The sequence below is a fragment of the Lathamus discolor genome, chromosome 7, assembly GCF_037157495.1.
Source record: "Lathamus discolor isolate bLatDis1 chromosome 7, bLatDis1.hap1, whole genome shotgun sequence".
NCBI classification, from domain to species: Eukaryota; Metazoa; Chordata; class Aves; order Psittaciformes; family Psittacidae; genus Lathamus; species Lathamus discolor.
Window position 1 is genome coordinate 12,582,257 of NC_088890.1, and position 20,039 is coordinate 12,602,295.

Genomic DNA, 20,039 nt, shown 5'->3' on the forward strand with positions numbered 1-20,039 from the left:
ATGAAAAGGCCTACGTTATTACCTTTTGCTATTTTTATTACCTGTATCTTCATACAGACAAGCTACTCCAGGCTTACAATCCCATGATATTGTTACCTCAGCCCTTAGCTGTTGATGAGAATTGGGAAAACTAACTTTTCAGGGCTGTTATAAAAACCTCATTCGGTCTCAGTATCACTGATATATACTGCCTTTGGTATAGATCGCATCTGTTACTCTCAGAAAAGGATCTTTTCTACGAAAAAAAAGGTAGTTTTATTTACTGAACAACATAGTCTGCCACAAACAAATCTTTAGCTTAAAAATCTAAGATGGACACCTTTCTTATAGCCTTCAGTGTTTTAATCCTGTCGTGGCTTAAGTCCAGGACAAATCCCATTTTACTGGACAGCAATATGAAAAGAAATAAATCTGAGTTTTGTAGCTATGTGACACCAGAATCTCACTGATTTCAGCTAGACCATAAACACATCACTGTCCCAAATTCCCATTTCTATAAAGACAGGCTGAGATTTGATTTACAAGAGCATATACCACTTTTAAAATATTCACCACCAGTTTTTTATCTTCATTCATTCTGATGCACATATTCAAACAGTTTCCAGTATTTCTGTTTTCTTGGCCAAGCAGAAATATTTATTATACTTGTTAAAGTTTATATTACCCTGTAGCAAAGCAATTTATCATTACTATACATGGGTGACTTTTCTGATTATTAAAATACTGTTAAAGTGAAAACTCTTCAGCTCACCACACTTCTAATTTATTCTTGTTGTTTAACTTCAATCAGAATATAACTGCAAAATAATACATCTGGTCTAGAAATTGAGACATGGGATAGATAGTCAGAAAGGTAAGGGGAGGGATCCTATTGACAAGGCTGAGTGTATTGCACAGATATGGTCTAGGTTCCCAGACTGTCATCAGGGCCACACGACCATGAAATGTTGATTTTGCCTCTAGATAGTAGATCTGCTTCAGACTTGCATTAGTAGTGCCATACCCCCTTGGACTGAGGGTGACACATGCTGAGAAATTCCCAGTGGGAAATACACCTTCAGTAAGTACTCTTGATATGAACTTTTCCTTTGCTACTTGCCCTCTCAGCCATCTACCAGAATGGCATTGCCTCTAAAGTTGGTTGCATCCTTGGGAAAATACACTGATCTGATATTGAAAATATACATATAACTATGTAGGTGCTAAAATTACTGCAGGAAGCACCTCCTATGCTTTACAGAAGCCATCATTCTGTGAAACCTTCTGAAGAAGCGTACATATTGCCATCTATATTGGTGTTGAATCTATTCCTGTTCATAGCAAATCATGGTGCGAAGAGGACTACCTTTATAAGCAGCAGCATTTGAAACACTCTGGAAGCCTATCAGGGATGCAGAAACACAAGCTCAAAAAAGCAGTTTCAATAAAGTAAGACACATGATAGGAAGGCCAGCAAAAAAGCAAAGGGATGCGTCAGGAAGACTACACTGGAGTCACTGGAGTTTAGCTAGCGTTGGACTACTTGAGGTACCACCGTATCAGGCTGAAGTGACTGAAACTATTTCCCAAAATTAGAGCTTATCAGTTTGTATCATGTTCTCACAAGCATAACAGTGAAGGTGAACATCACCCATCCTGAGCACAGCACAGCTAATGGGAAAGATAACAAAGCATCTTTCTTAACTATACTCAACTGACTTAATCTTACAGGTATTCACAGTCTGAAAATATTACTTCTGAATTAATTTCAGATCAGAATGGAATGAGGTTTGGGAACTGAATGAGCTTCTGCTTATGGCCCTGGGGACAAGAATGATGGACTTTATCCCAGTTGAAGCAGCTGGTATTTTATACTGTCCACTCCTGCACAATAGAAAACTTTCCCCACTGAATCCAGAGGTTTTAATAGAGTCATTTTTAACAATCAGTGGGAGGGACTTCAAGTTCCAAGCGTATAAAGAGGAAAAGTATGTAAATGTTCTAGATCTTTTTTCAAACCCAATGAAAATGTTTTGATAGATTCAAATATTCCCATTGAATGTAATAGAAGTGTCAAATTTCCATTGTTGTTTAAAACATCTCCTTTACATGACTTTTTACAGACTCTGTGACTGTAGAATTTTGCATAGCACATTTCCAACTAGCAGAGCTTATTTATGGCTGAATCATCAACCCCTGTATACAAGGAACTGTGATGGCAATGCTGACAGAGAACAGCCCATAAAAGCCTATAAAAGCTGCAATGGGTTTTGTATAACGGCTCCTTCGGTCTTCGAGAGAATCTTGTGAAATTAAAACATAACAGAATTCAAATGCTTGTAAGCAGATAAGAGCACTGAGCTCATTATGTCTGTGCTTTTCATTCACTTGCAGTTACATTTTTCTCTATCATTTGTTGTCTTTGTAGTGATAACTCACATCATTTTAGAGCTGTCATGAAATGAGATTTTCAACAAAACATTTATTTTCAATCTGAATTCACCATGTTTTAAGTAATATCACCACATCCTTTTTCCTGAAACTGAAACGCAGGTCAAGTTGTTGACTGTTCTTTGCTGACAATAAAAAACTGCACCAATCAGAGTATATGCTTTACTTCTTAATGAGCTGTTTTTTCTGTTTCTTCCTCTGTGTTATCTTAAAATGCAGAAGATGGTAATTTAGTTCAGTATACAGAAAATCCCCTCCAGTAAAAAACACATTCTTCTGAAGCTGTAGCGGCCAATAGCAACTAAAGTTCAGTTCTTGGGTGATGTCAAAAACAATGCCTGATAGTAACAAAGCCAGCTGCTTTGATTTATATTGCCTTCCTCTAGCAATACAAGCCAGCATTCTGCTTGCCCTTTTCACTGCAGTTGCACATTAAGCTGAATGCTTTAGAGATTTTCTACAGCAACTCCCAGATCTCTTTCCTAATCAGTATTCGACACATCTTTCCTTTTAGCAGATGCGCTATTTTTTCCCTTTGTTCCAAGATTCATTGTTCTCCATTAACTGCACTTGCCATTTATTAGTCCAGATGCAGAAATGATCCAGCGACCCCTCATAAGTGGATGTGTTTACACCCACCCACACGTCTGTGCACCAGCATGCAACAGACCTTTGCATCAACATATATTTAAGTATATGCACTGAAACTATAGGTTGTTTACATGAGATTTATGATGTTTCTCAAACATACATATGATAATGAAATGAGATTTTGAACTGTTAAAAGTGAACCAGCTTTAAAGATAGTTTCTGAAGATGTGCTCTTCTGGGCTTTGAGGATAACATAAAAACACATGGAAGCAGATCCTCAGCTGGTGAAAAATCTTGTTAGAATTAATGTTGCTGTGTTGATTTACACCAGGTAAGAGTGTGAGCAATTAAATCTGTGCTGTGAACTATATAATTTTTTAATGAAAATTGAAATGTAATCATGCTAGGCCACAATAGTTATTTTGGAGAGGAAAAAGAGAGCAAAATTAAATTTGGAAACACTAGGAGAAACCATACTTGAAATACAGACAAATTTGAGTGAGAAATGGAGTGTGTAATATTTAAATATTCAAAATACTGATAATATAAACAGGTGGCAACCATACAGTATAAAGTACATTAACTTGGAACTCTGTGGACACTTAGAAGATAGGAAAATAGGATTTCACATCATATTAGTTCACTGGTCCATGAAATCCTATATCCTTCTTTCAACATTGGCTAGTAGATAATTTTTCAGTGGAAGACAATCCTGCCCCTCATAATGCATCTCAGAAATACAAACTACTGTAACACAGGAGAAGTAGGAAAATAAAACATAAGACAGTCACTGAAAAATTTTGAAAAAGACAAAAGTAAGAGCACATAGCTTTAATAATGATAAAATATTCATTGTCTTAAAACCAAGCTCAGTTGGGTATTGGATAGCTAGAAGTATGCTGTGCTTTCTACCCTCAGGTCACTAACTCAGCTCATCTACCCCATCAACACTGCCTAAAATTTATGTTCCCTTTCACAGTTCCCTTTGTGAATAAAGATATTTCCACTCCATAAAATCAATATCATTACTAGCACTCACTCTTCCATTTCTCCTACCGGGGGCAGCAGGGATGACAACTCAGTGAAACTCCCTTTGTGACAGTCCCCCCAGAACAACACTGAGAGTCATTACTAGGGAAAAGTTGGGAAGCTAATGTCAAACTCAGCAAATACTGTCTTAGCTCCCGCATAAATAAGTCTGGGCTTAAACTAAATTAAATATTGTGGCATATTCTGACAGTTAATATTTGCAGTTGCCAATGAGTTGTGAAAAGAAAAAAACCCAAACCAAAACAAACAATTCTGCTGTCTTGGGTTCTCACTAGAAACCTCTACTGTTTAAAACAGAATAGACACAGCCATCCACTGTGGCATCATCTTTATGCTGGTGACAGCAATACGCTGCTCAGAAGCCCTGGATTCAGGTATCAATAATGTCCAAGCTCACATAAGTAGCAACATGTCTCAGCTAAATATTACCAAAGGTGATTATGATGACAGGCAGGAGTTAGTGCAATCTCGCCTTAAATCGGCCCATTAATTAAAACCACACCCAGAATCAGAGACTCGCTGCACAGAAAACTCTTGCAAAGTCAGACGGGATGAACAACCTAAATCAATGTTACCCATCAGAAAAATCTTTCTATTCTTAATTTCTAAAATCTACCTATCCTTGCTCTGTCCTGGGCAGGTTTCCCTTGTGCCAGCTGTCTCAGAGCACTGATAGCTCCTTTCCAAGCATCTTTCCAGGAAAAGACAAATTACAGCAAGAACAGCAACTGCTGCTTCACCAACCTAACACCTTCCTAGGTGTCCGCCTGCAGGTTGGATGTGCAAACCAAGACAAGGCAAGAGCTGAGGTCTGAACCCTGCAAGGAATTAACACAAGCCTTTAAAAAAACCCATCAATTTGTTTCTATATGAACCAGCAGAGAACAGAATGAGGAGAAGAGAAAAGGAAGAAGGGGTTGATCTGGGACTATTACAGGAGACATTCTGCTTTCTAATGAACATTGACTCAGGCTCATAAAGACATTTCTGTAACATATTTTTCCCTTACTATCCTCTTTGAAGGAATTATATTTCAACTCCCTTGCAATTGTTAAGATGGTAAAAGACATAGCACTGACGATAGTGCTGAGCCTAAAATGCGCATAGGTGTGAGGTATACGTGTCTGTAGAGACAAAAAATAGTGTAACCAAGAGCAAGGAAGTGAAGTAGTGGGAGAAGGCTGTATACCATATGTACAAAAGGAGTTACCATTACGCCTGAATTCATGACTTCCAACATTTTGCTTAGTTCAGACTTTTCTGGAAAAATTATTTTTCTTTTCTTAGAATTTTAATAAAATTCTCAAACCTCCTACTTTATTTCTTCTCAATTCCCTGGACTGCAGCTGCCACAAAAGACACTCCCAGGCATTCAGCTTGCCTCCTCTTCCTCTCTTTTTGCCTTCTTTCCACCTGGCAAATGTGCTCAGTCATCACTCAGCCCAGTAAGAATGGTCTGACTCATCTCCATACATATCAAAAGGTATAGGTCACAACTAGAATCACTGTCTCCCTGTGAGCACATGTGCTTGTCAGGAGGCATCATGGATGCATTGATTCAGCTGCAAGTGAGCAACAGTACTCAGTGACCCAGCAAAACCTTTTCTGATCTCTCACAGGCCCTGTCAGCATCCAGAAATCCCCCCGAGCAGTGCAGTAATATTCCCTCTTCAGTCTGGTCCTAGATTTTTCTCCACTTTTATCAAAACAAAAAGAAACAAGGTGTCCTTGAAGTTTAATATAGCCACTTAATTGTCTCTGATCCTGGCTTGAGCTGTGCAGAGGAAGAAAATGAAGAACTCCATTTTGAGTGTTTTCTAAAGGTCTGGAGCAACCCACTTGCTTTATTTCAGCCCAGGAAAGAAAAAATATGGATAAATAGCTTCCTATGCTACAAAGACCTAAAGTTGTCTTTTACTGCCATGGGGCCATGCGGAAGGAGAACACATTGCAAGGCAGATCACATTAATTTCCAGGAAGCTGCTGTAGGGTGTATGATCAGAAACATTCAAATGATACCATTTATTGTCATGAGCCTGAGACAGCTCACACCTAGTACCCTGAGCAGCGAGGTTATGGATGGAGCTGTATTAAGCCATCACAAGCTTCTTTGTGTAAGCAGAGCATTGCACCCATGTCTTCATTGCTTTCTAAGATGTATTTACATTGACAAATAAGTATGAGCAAGATCAAAGGCTGACGGAAGGGACTGCTCACCCTCCAGCTGGGGCAGAGACCCCACTGCAGTGCTGCTACCTCATGCCACACTTGCCTCAGACACAAGTTTGGTTTTCTCCTCTTTTTGAAGGGTGACAGAAAGAAAACCCTCATAGCAGTCAGGGGAAGCGTCTCAACAACCAACATGAATTTTGTACATAAACTGAAAAGACACCTTTTTTGTTTCCTATTAAAGAGCGTGGTCACTTCTTTCCTTTGTTCCCACATGTGTATTTCACTAACAAACACCAATAAAATGACAATTTACAGTGAAATGATTTCAGAACTGTAAAGCATTCTAAAAGCTGAATTCAGGCAGAAGCTAGTGGCGCAATAGATCTAAGCAACTAAGCCAGATCTATGCATACAAGGGTGATTGGAAAAAATATCGTCTGATACTTTTTTTTAATATACTTTGGATAACAACAGTATGCAGAGCAGCATCATTTAATATATTCAATGATCCATCTTGTCATGTTATGGCTTCATCTGATATGATCTATCACTTAACAGCATGCTATTATGTATATACAAAAAAACCCTCTAGCTTGTAATAAATTATCACAGCCTCTATTTATTTTGCAGTATGTATTTACTTTCACATTTAACCCATGCCAATGTAAGTCCATTTACAAAAACACAGGTCCATTTCCTAATCTTTGTGAGCTTTTTATAAGTATGACCCATGGGATCTTATGATATCTTTCCTGGATCACAAATGTTCAGTACATGACCACTAGATGTGAAGTCTTGCTGATATACACTAGCACTAATAAGAACTTTGATCCATCTTCAAATATGATGAGCAAGTCAAATCCTATAGATTCCATGAAAGGAACAAAATCTAAGCAGCCCTAATTCCCTCTTCTGTTTTGGAAGGTTTCTTCCATAATACTTGTTGTACCCTTGAAATAACTACTTGATAAAAAGCTCAAACCTGGATCCTCCTTGTATTTTCCAGAATAAAAATTACTCTTTCACATGGCTTGAAGTTGCGTAGTGAAGGGGTTGATCCTGGGAATCACAGATGGACAATCAGGCTGTGATTTTAAGATCTGGAGATGATCTAAAAATGATAGATCCCACAAAAATGCAGTAACAAGACAGGCACCAAAAACTTCCTAATTCATCTAGCAACAAGCTGTTTTCCAGTTCAGGTGCAGATCCAAGCAGAGCTCCATATCAAAACTAAAATCTCTTGCATTGGTCAAACTGTAAATCCTAAACAGCTTTCCTCCTCCCATTGTAAATTACATCTTTTGAGGTTGTTTTATCTCATTTTTCCACACTAATTACATTGGAACAGTAGAACAGCATAAAAGAAACCCAAAGCATCCCTGCTGGATTCAGCAAATAAAGTTAAATAGGGTTTTTTTTCTACTTGATAGTAATTGTAACATTTCAGATTCTTTCTACAAAGAGCAGAATTTAATGGATGTTTATGGATTTTTCACCCCCTTAGAGAATTTCTGCAAAATTCAATTATTTTTGGAGACTGCTTGAGTTTATATCTCACAGTGATGATGAATTGCCTATTGTACTGGCAGACTTAAAAACAATACACAAAAATCAATTCTCTGACAAAAGGAAAGATACAGAGAATCCAGGATTGGCACACACACACTTTCTTTGCCCTGAGTAACGATTATCACAAGTATTAAAGAGTTTTGTTTAAACATATATATTCAGTGCCAGATATAAGCAATTTTCATGTTCAGATGTGACAGTAGTATTTAGGATTTCTGACTGTCTAAAGTAAGAATAATATTATGCATCTAATAAGAGCATTAGAAAAAACAATAAATAACACTGAGAAAGGAATTTAAGTAATGCCTTTTATAACCAAGAGGTTTACACCTCAAATCTGTTAATAAAAGTAAAACATTGCACCAACCAGAGCAAAAATCCTTCTGTGAAGCTCTGAGATACAGTTGAAGTGAACTTTCCATTCTGCACATGAATCTACAAACAGGCTATACCACATACTTTGGGTTGAGTAGTATATAAATTGTCAAGAAAAAATATGGTTAGCCTGAAGCTACCAATAAAATTTTTTGTACAGCCAAATGCTTGGGCTTTGTGAACCAGCTGATCTTCCTCCTCTAAAAGTATTTTCATATTAATCTCATGCTAATCCAATCAAAAAGTATTGTGCTAGTAAAATCTGACTTTGTGTAATGCTGTGGTTTTACACAGCAAACCTGTTTTACACTCAACTTGTTCTCAACCCCTAGACAATCAGATGCTATGGTTTGGGTTTTTTTGCCATAAACTTCTCAGCAACCTTGAACAATCCCAGGATCTTTCATGGGGAGTGATACTGAGCAGCAACCGTGGAAATACTGCTGTAAGAAAGACATGAAGCATGCTGCCCCTCTGAGAAAGGCTGATAATATTGTCCACAAGAGACCCAGATCTTTGTCTCTAAACTTCATTATGAGGAACACTGGCTCTGAACATAATTTCCTATACAATATCATCAGTGCAAAAGGAATGGCAGAAACGTTTAACATTCATCTTCTTGAGAAAGTGGCCGCTGTACCTTTTCTCTGCTGTTGGGCAGACACAAGCCTATTAGCTAGATGCGTAGTTTATCCTGCTTTAGAAAAGCAGCGTGCAAGACAGTACCAGCAGCACAGCCCACATTATCTCCATGTTGCTGTGAGGCACGTATGACCCTTATCGCCTGCTTAGGGTTGCCTTTTCACTGCTGGAAGTAAAAATACTGAGGAAGCACGAATGATACGTCTCTGGGAAGTAAGATATGCATGGCATACACTGAAGTTAAGGTGCCAGCTTGCCAATTTTAATGGGTGACTTCATGTCAGGCACTTTGAAAAGACTGGTTTCAAAAGGCAATCAGCATTTCCTGAGAAAAATCAGTTTCCTGACAGGGGCTCATGCTGAGTATCTCTCAAGAAAGAGCTACCTTGCATGGCTTAGGTGAAGATTTGTCAAAAATACCTGTGGTTTTTTTTTTTATGTGAGGATGTCAGTGTTTATTACTTTTCTGGGGTTTTTTTTTTCATTATTTTTTATTAGTATTGCCAAGATACTTTCAGTCTAGGAAAGATGTTCCTGTTTTGAATGTCACTCCATGGATCTCCTGCCAAAACACACATGTGATTATATTGTCACTGAAAAACAAGAAAGTTCAGTCTTGAAGCTCTTACTCACTTGTGCAATCTCACTGAATCCAAGCAGTGGGATCAAGCTGCTAATTATGTATCCCTGAAAGACATTTTGTTATAATGCTCCTGAATATCTCCACTGAGGAGCCTCCACAACTCTCTTGCTTTAGAAGAGCTTTGCAATAACTCATGAAAACACTGTAGCTCTGCAGACAAGCTGTACAGAGCACAGGGACTTGGTTTTCTTCCTTCCTGCAGAGGTGAACTAAAAGCAACCGCTGAGAGTCTACTGTGCAGTGACCACATTGCTTTCCACCTATTTACAGATGAAACTTTCCCCAGTGGTTTTCACTGGCGAGTTACAAAAGGGAGGCATTGAGCAAGTCCTACACTCCCTAAAGGTAGAAACAAAAGGTTTCTCATGGTCTGTAGCTGTGACAGAAGTGGGATCAGACCATAAATTGTAGATTAAACCATGTGCATGAATGCATAAAATTCTGGTGATTGCATTAACTCATCATGTCTATGTAAAGGCTGTCTAAACTGCAAAACCATCCTAAAACACCTTCCTAGCACAGACATAGCTCATTGCAGCAAAAAACTTCAGTTTAGGTAGCTTTAGCTGCCCAAATTAAGTTAGCTCTACTAAAGAATAACTTCATCAATATGAAAACTTTTGCCAGTACAAATATACAGGCTGACATGTGTCCACATGTATGTATGATATACCCAATCTCTGACTTCCTTGGGACTTTTAATTGTGTGGCACACAGAATCAAAGTTTATGTAAACTCCTACAAGACAGAATGCTAAAATAAAAACACAAATTGACCACACACAAAAGCATAGAGCCTAATGGTGAGGGAAGTCTGCATCAATCCTTGTTTAATTAACAGTGTCAGCAAAGCCCACCTCCACAACACAACAGAAACAATTTTTGTTGCAATCTTCTTCCCCACAAAGCCAATAAACAAACACCACCACAAAGCAACAAACCAAACTACCATTTGTGAGACAAAATAGAATACTCTCTATCCTGTTTTAACACACACATGACCAACCCCCCCCCACACTCCTGGCACATTATTTGGGGAAATTAAGACAAATCCTGTCATTGCAAAGTCCACCAGCTGACAATATTTTCTGACAAGCACCTTGAGGGCAGAAATCAGTCAAAGCAGCTAGGCAAGCCTCCTTTGCTATTACTCACCTATGCTGATAAGCCGTCCTGCCAGTAGCAATATATAGCTAGTCCTGGACATATTCATAACTATATATTTCAACTGCTTTCATTTATCTTAACTTCTAACTGCAAATGCCAGGTCTCTGTCACTTTCTGTAAGACTTCCTAAAAATCAGGACACCTTTGATGCTCTCTGTACTTTTTGTCTAGAGCCGTTATTAAGTGCATGTACTTCTTTGCCTTTTCCTAAAATACAATTACTGAGAAAATGGTTTGTACAGATATAATTTATGTGGGTGAGAAAATGCATTGAAATTTAGCTACATTATGACACAGGCTCAGCACCTCCATGTGCTGAAATAGGGAAGATCAAGAGTTATGCTCAAGAGGAGGACAATGCTGTCACCATTCAGCATCATTCCCCCACATTGCCAGGGGCAGATGCATTTCCATACAGCTGGTAACATTAATTAAGGTTGCTTTTTAGGGAATTCCTTAAGGGATCCATACTATCCCCTAAGTTAAGCACTGCATAGGCAGAAACATGCAAACAGAGCAGTTTTTAAATCAGTGAGGCAAAACAGCATCCCACCTATACAAAAAAAAAAAAAAATAGATAAAAGAAAGAAAAGAAAAGAAACAATGCCACAGAGAAAAGAAATATGCAAATCTTGTTCTTTTAGTATCATATTTACCGGTCACCTTTATAGTGCACAGAAATGCTCCAGCATCTACTACCCACCTGTTTCAGTCAAGTCTTTGATTTGTCCGTTATATGAATCAGGTCATAATTCTGAAAATAGCAGTAAACTAGACATCAGTGGGATCAGGGATTGCCCTACAAACAGGATCCACCCGAGACAGATAATGGCTTGGGACATTGCCATGCTTCAGTCTGCAGCCCTCCACATTTCTTCCTCCTGTTTCTCACAGAGGTTTTGACACTTCCTTACTTTTCAGATGCTCATTTTATTCTCATTAATCTCATTTTTGGCAAAAAATTACCAGCCTGTAGTTAAAGAACTGCTCTCCTGACCTGCCTTCTTCTAGTTTCATAGTAATAGAGGGGGGGGGAAGGATACATGGAAAAGCAGAGCTGATAAAATCAAATGCCCCTGTTTAGGGTGTTCTGGTTTTCTAAAGCCTTCACCAAGTTTTACGAAAACAAGTATTAGAGATGGGCCATACAGCCCACCAGGGCTGGTAGTGTGGGGACATCTGCATAACCTCAGGGCTCCCTCATGCGAACTAGGGCAGAAAAGCATGCTCTGAACTCGAAGACAGCGCTGTGGTCTACTGGGTTTTGCTCTAGTGTGTCCCAGTTTCTTCCTGTTGTTGGAAGCTTGGCTTTTCCACTGACTTTGTACACACAAGTGAGCTAGCTCCCCAGCTTCAGGAAGCGCCTGCAGAGACTCAAACAGTTAGCTGCAGCTGTCATTTTATACAAATGCTTCTTGCTGTGATGAAATGGAAATGCAATGTGTTCCTCATCAAAATCATACTTAATTGCAGCTAATTCCAGTGCTATCAGAGGAAGTGTTTGCATGTTTGCTTATCGCAGGCGTACTGGCAGACACTTGCACTGCTCTCCTGTTGATTCCATACTCAGTTCAAAGCTGCCTGCCTTAAAATTCTCCACGGACCACTTCCAGTCATCTTCACAGATCTTGTGCCCATGTTAGGTTTCATTGAAGTCACCGGGAAAATTTCCATTGATTTTAATTGAACAGGCTGCTTAGCTCCCCCCACCCTGCGCTGGCAATAAAATATTCCAACCAAAAAATTCAAGACCATGTGACTGTGGCTCTCCTATTTTATGGCAAAACTGAAAATCAGCTAATGTCATCTTCAGGTTTTATTATGATTTACAAAGAAGAATCATTTTCATGTGTTTTCCTCTTGAAATGCACACCAGTTGTGTAATTGGTCTGAATGTGACAGTGCTCCAAATTATGCATCAAGATTGCCTTAAACAGGACTTTTGAAAAACTAGTATTTTGCATTATATGTTATACTAACAGTTTTCTTCATTAGTTTGTGTGTTGATTTCTTTTTTTTTCTCAGGGAAAACATAATAATTTCTACATAAACCATACCATGTTTTGAAACAAGATTTCAGTCAGGGCGAATTTATTCCTATCTGTTCCATTACTGCAACCTCTAAGACCCCAGATTTGCTTGCTCTGCAATGGAGAACTACAGAAAGGTGAAAACAGGCCATTTGCCATGATTCTCACCCTTTTTTAACTGACTGGAAAGGAAAGGACAGGGACAGCTGAAGAAGACCTACTGGGTGACAATGGTGAAGGAGTCTTGCAGACTCCCTATATAATTGTGCCCCAACACTAGGCATCTCCCAGGGCTGACACTCCTATCCTGCATTTCCTTCACTCTTGGGAAGGAAGATTCCTTTTCCTTGTCAAATTCTATGAATGTTTTGATTACAGTGTTAACAAAGGTCTGATTCCACTCAAGTGCTGTGACAGAGCCTATTCAGGGTGTGTATTATGGCTGCAGGGTCATACACTAACAGTGAAATTCCTTCCATGGTAACGAAAAGAAATCCACAACAAAAGAAGTCCAGAAAGTTCAAGTCTACCTCAGGTTCACTGGTTTCTGCTCTATTCTTTCATGCTATTCATTTACTGACAATGAAGTACTGCAGAATTCAAACACATATTCTCTATGCTTTTTCTGTTATACAAAACAAGGTTGATTCAATGAAAGGGAAAAAAATAACTAAACAAAAACCCAAACCAAAAAAATAATAACTAGGAATAAAACAAACAACAACAACAAAAACAACCCCACCGGCGAAAACAACCCCAAAACAACACAAAACCTCACACACACAACCCCTAAAAAAACTAAAACCAAGCTGTCTCTTTTGGACTCAAGTACCCTATCACAGAGACTACCCATACCAACAGCTGAGTGAAGTTCATCAATTACCTGGATTGTTCACAAAAGTAAGTCCTAACAACATCAGATTCCAAAATTTCTGTCTCTGATAGAGTGAAAAACACCACCCCTCTTGTGTTCGGCCATGATAAATAGGTTACTTAATAACTGATATTCCCTTCCACCTAATACAATGTTAAATTGAATGGATCCCATTACAATATAAAAAGGAAGGACCAGATTAAAAAAAAAACAAAACAAGCCATCTGTAAATGGAGCCAGCAATTTTAATGGGAAGAAAATAAAGACTAGCAATTGTGTGGTGAAGTGCATCAAAATGTTAATTGCTTATAGTCACATGCTTCTAGTAGTGGAGAACATGATGAAGATAAGGTGCAGTAAAATGTCTTTTCAGGCAGCAGACATTCTAGTCCTTGGCTATTCTGCAGTGGAAATAGCACAAACATGGAAATGGGTAAACTAAGAAAACCAGTTGTGCAGATTTACGACCTCTACCTTACAGTGAGGCTTAGCAATCTACATAGAGCCAAGGCCCTTGCCTACCTACACACCGGATGTGGGATGTGGGAAGTTGATATTAACAATCCAAAAGGATTATTTTTTTGCATGTGCCTAAGATATTTCAAGAGGCAGTTTGGGAGGCACTAATTTTTAGACAGGCTCTGTCTACGCTAAACTCCGTCAAAACATATGCTTTCTGTGATAAATAGGGAACTGCACAGTAGCCAACAGTAGCCTAAGGCAGAAGAAACTGGAGAATCTAGCCTTAAACACAAGTCCCAGGTTATTCTGAAAATTCTTACCTTATGGTCTCCAGACAATGCTATTCAGCCATTTTATGAAGACCTGAACATAGCTACAGCCAAATCCTGGCTTGCCTTCATTTTCACAACTCCAAACCACATCAGTCACCTAATGAATGGCATGAGGGTGTGCTCACGTTGACTCCCCAGCTCAGCTCCCCAGTGCCCTTTTAAGAAGAGAGGAATGCACTTCTTCCTCGTGTGTGTGTCATTGGTAGGACTGGGAATTAAATCTCAGTGGTAAAGTATCGACAATGGGTGATGATATCCAAATCTGAAAGAACCATGTTTGTCTTTCCAGTTTTAGGAACTGGATGTAGAAGAAATGTCCTTTTTACTGGTGATGCAAACAGGACATAGAAGGAGAATGATTAAAGAAAATGCTATGTCATTCCTGATGGAATAATGATTCATACAGGCTCCCTTAATATTAAGGGAGGAAGTACTGATTTTAATCTGATGAATCCCAAAATTACATGAGGTTCTTAAAGTCACACAGAGCAGCCCAGGTGAAATCCTCCTATCTTTCATTTCTTACTTGTAACTACAGAATATCCTCACAAGTGCCATAAAAGGAACTCAGAGGCATGAGAGCCTGGGGAATTTTAAAATGTCAGAAACATGCAAATATTGTGGATTAGTATTCCACGCAGAGCCGTAATTTTCATGTTTGCACTCATTTTAGCATTCCTTTTAAATTAAAGGCACAATAGGTAAGCTGGCAGCGTGCAGTTGGTTTAAAGAGTTTAAAACATCCTTATTCAATCTTTTTAACAGAAGCTATTTAGAGCTCTATTTTTGTGCTCTTTCAAAGGTAGTGGGATTTGATCTGAAAAGTAAATTCAGCAGGAAACCAGCAGGTAATTTGGGTTAATGGGTTTGTGTATTTAAATACAAATAATATGAATTAATAATATCCCTTCGGATATTTAAACGTACCTTCAGATACAGACATCTAGCTGCGTAAGAAAGATTTACAATGGAACAAAACTGTAATCACCAGAGAATAGGCACAGGAGAAATGTACCACTTAGAAGTGCCCTGAAGTAGACCCTGAGACCATTGCTCCACTCAAATAAATGGAGCTGGGGGTAGATGAAGGATGTAGGGACCTTCACTGCAATGCCCACTGCCAGAGGTATACTCTAAGAGTGTATGAAGGTAATCAAGCTTTTGCAAAATACAGAGACAAAAATTCCAGAGGTTGATCAAGTGGGTTTAGATGGGTGGGTTTAGAGTCAGCCATCAGCAAACACTAACCACAGGCTGAACTCATGCTGTTCTCTGACTTAGAAACACTCCTTTTCACTTGCAATTTTGGGTCCAATTTCATCTTCAGATGCTGACTGAAATGCATAGAAATTGGTGTCAATCTGATGTATTTTACAGTTTGCTCACCCCTAGAAGCGCAAGCTCCATGTTCCCTTTCCTCTCTGATGAAGACCTAACACATCAGAGGAGAGTGTATCACCGGCCAGCAATGGGATGGAAACATTCAGCCTGGTCAGTGATTCTGAATTCCACATCCCAGTGAGTATGCTGAGCTCTGAGTTAACCTCTCTCCGATTTTCTCCCTTTTTCTTGCCTCAGGACCTGCAGCCTCTACTGTGACGCTGCAAGCAGTGAGTGCTGCTTGCTCTGAACAAGCTGTGAACAGACCACTGCATGGAAAAGAAGATGATGGATACTGCCCTTCATCCCTGAGTTCTCAGGATACAGTCTATGCTTCTCAGAGCAAGGCAGTAGTTAGGAACCCTCACCTTGTCTCACCACTGTGTCATTGTACAGAATACAACTGCTGCTGTTGCCACCTGGAAGGAAAACCCCATAGCTGTGGCTTGTTGAGCTGCTGGCCCCTGAGATAGACCTGTTGCTCACCATCCGGCTCAGGTGGAGGACATATGGCTGCCTGCTACTGTGGGGGCAGCTCCAGGCATGTGCAGCACTAGAGCAGAGAGAGGTTTGGGAATTTTAGTGTCAAAGAGAAGATGAAAGGCATTTGTTTCTCCCTCTGTCCTGGCTCCTTATAAATGCTTGTCCCTTTCAGGTTGCTTAAAGTACTGTCTTTATGTGCCTATGAGCACATAAAGATGTGCTGGTGGAGCCTGATGGAGTATTACCAGTTTAAATAGACTTCCCTTGCTAAGCAGGGGGAAAGCACACAAAAACAACCCAAACAAACAAAAGCTTATCCTATTAGCTAGTTGTCAATTATCCTTGATAGGCGATTGTACCAGTGGCCAAAGGGAAATGCTAGCAGGTGTAATTACTGGCTTCTTTTTCCAGGGTTATAACCTCTGACTTGCAAAGCCTGTCTTCAGGTACAAAAAACCCGAAATCACTGCATAAATTATGATAAGGTTCAGCCCTGCATAAATAATGAAGATTTCAACTGAAACTGGACTATTTTAATTGCAAAAGCATTTTACTTCCAGTGTTTCTCCACTCATAATGGGTGAGGTGAACAAATATTCTGACAAAATGTGGTCTCTTGTTAAAATTTACAGGCACCAGCACAGAATATTATAAGGAAAAACATTTATGTAGGAAAACATTGCATGCTGAGTTGACAAGAATCTACTTGTGCTTATTACAAACAGATACAATGCAGTTTAAAACTGACAATCCATTGCCAGAAATCCATCTTTTGCTTAGGATGATAAACCAAGATTGAATTATAGATTTCACAGTAGCAATTCCTACATTCTGCATTTAAATCCGCAACTTCTGCTTCCCTAAACCTTTTTTAATCCATTCATTTGAAATAAATGGTCATGCTCAAAAAATAAATGCCTCAGTTCATGAACATTTTCATTGCAAAGAACATAGCAACTCAGTCCCCCAAACTGCTCACAGACCTTGTTAAAAGGAGCTCTTACATAAAAACCTAGTTTTTAACATTTATTTATTTGTGTTGAGGTTGATTTCTAAACAAGTACATGCCCCAAGTACATATCTGAATTTCCTACTTAATTCAGATTTGTAGACAGTGCTTAGAGATAGTTACATTTTGGGCAGAATTCAGATTTCAGACCATCACCACTCATACATGAATATTTAGTGACATATGAAGTCCATCTAATCCACCAACTGCAATGCAAGTAAACGGGACAAGTTTGTTATCCACATTCTCCCACTGAATTAAGCATTTCTGTCTTGTATGAAGTTATTTAAAATTGAGATTTCTGTTCACTGTACTCTTTTCAGTGATGTTCCCCACAGCTCAGCAGCTGTAAATATGGGCCAGTTCCTTCAAATTGATTTTACCCTAGAAAGGGACAACAGCAAGTGCCCAAACCCAGACTACTGCTGCTTTCTGCTCCTTTCACTTTGATGATTCAGTTACAAATAAAAGCAGTTAAAACAGTCAAAAGCTTACTGGACTGAGCAGTCCAGGCCAAATCTCGTGTCATTCTTCCTAAATAGCCATCCCCAACTTGTAAACAGATGTGTGTGTGGGAGAGAGAAAGACTTCCTAACTCACCCCCATAAATCTGAAAAAGTTCAACATTCAAACTCCACCAAATGTTAATCAGTCTGCCGCCTTTTGTTATTCTTATGAATGACTGTAGTCAGGCTATTTAAAGCAACTGATGCATTCAGCTGTTAATTGTAAGTGCCCATTGAGGGCACCTCAAATGAACCACAGCCTCCCCTCAGTTCTCATCCCCTCTTCCCAGAAAAGGGCTGGAAAGGCTTTAAGAGAGAACAAGAAGTTCATCTACTAAGCCAACAGAGTCTTTCAGAAATTATTATGGAAAGGGAAGGTTTGTCTTGGAGGAAAGAGAAAACACAAATATTGTGGTAGTTTTCTATTTATCACCCACACCTGCCATAGCTCTGCACTTACCTGTTCTCAGAACTTCTGAAGAGAAAACTACCCAGGCTCTGTCCTGTTCCCATTCATCCCCTGCCCCAGCCAGCGAAGAACGTTCCTGTGTGAGATGATGACACTATACAACCATTGCCAAGGTCAGTATAATTTTTACAATGCCAGGATTATTCTGTCTCTCAGACTTTTGCTTACCTCTTCAAGTTGTCTGCTCAAGTGGAGGCAGAGGTTGTGTGCCATCATTCCACATGTGCTATTTTATACGCAAGCAAACCTCTGTTTCAGCCCACTCGATAAATATCTAAGTGTCAGCCTTGCAAGTATTCATGAATGATTTCAACTTAAACAACCAGACCCAATAATTTGAATGGCTTTATTTGCGGAGTGTAAAAATAAGTACGCTCGCTTTTGTTGTGTAGGGCGATAACTGGCTTAGTGCGTGTGCTCTGCATGAAAGTAAGGAAACAGCTGTACCATCCTGTTGAAAGCCCATATAACCATCTGAAGGGTATGATAAAAGATAAAAAAGAAAACTACCTTCAGGGAAAAATCATTCACCACATAAAAGACTCACAGGACCTCTTCCTTTAACCTAAGCAACATCACATGAAAACAGTGTTGGTGCTCCTAGATACAGCAATTCTTCTACACCTCTTGTCTGTGAGCTTTAGTGCTTTGAATTCAAAGCAGAAGGATGCAAACAAACAGGTACTGCTGGCAGTGCAAATGCTTTTTGTAGGGCCCTGGCTGTGAGCAGTGCTGCTGGGCTCAAAGGCCCATGAGGGAGCAGGAGCATCGAACAGACTGGGCTGTGAGGAAGCAAAATGAATCAGGTGACCTGGAGCTGAGCAGAATCAGCATAGCAATGCTAATTCAGCCCTCCTCATTAGTTAATGAGAGAGAGTGAGTTTGTGTTTGCATAAAATAGAAAACTGAGGCCTTGGGATCCGTAACAGGTATTTATCTAAAGAACAAACACCCAAACCTAAATCCGAAATCATACAGTCTAGATGTGCACAGTCTAGAAGCTTCAAGTACACAAATAGCGAGCACATCAAATAGCATTTCTGTCAGAGTGACTTATCAGACATGCAAGTGGCTCAACAACACCATGGATAATGTCCAGCAATGTTCCACAACTCTTAACTTATAACAGGCAGTCAAATTGAAAGAAAGAGTAGTCACCATTTTTTTCTCCTGATTATTCACATAGAATTGAAAGATGTTACACTGCTGCTTATAGATGTAGTTGGTTTAAATACCAAGTAACTACATTTTATTTCTAAGGTATTTTTCCTCCACTGGCATTTCTGTCCTACTCCTTTGCAGCCTGAGAGACACTTCTAGGCAGCAGCACTACCTTGAGCATCAGTTTTAAAGCTTCTTACTGAAGTGTCAAAATTACAAGACCTAAAACCTGGCTTTTCATGCAGTTTGATTTAGCAGCCGCTGTACTTTGTGAAACCCAAATTCTATTACCAAAGAAACCCTGCCAAAGACATGATATTACACAGCATGAAATCACTCCAGCATCTCATCTTATAAGCGACTTACATGACAAAAAGAATCAGCAAATCTATGCAGTCATCATCTCATTTTTTTCCAGTTTCCAAGCTTAAACCAGATACCAGCTTGTTTCTGAACCCTGCATGCACCGCAGCATCATTCGGCATAAGGAGCAGTTTTCTTTATGAAAAGAAACCATGTTGGGATTGTAGATTAATACTAAAACCAATTCCCACACCCTCATTGTCTCCCTGAAGAAACAGAGGTCTAAGACTGAACTTGAAAGCAGGTGAGTTACAGCAAATACAGGCATTTCCTAGTATACTGTTTTTAGAAAAATGGAATAACAATAAAGCCCTAAGGTATTATCCCTT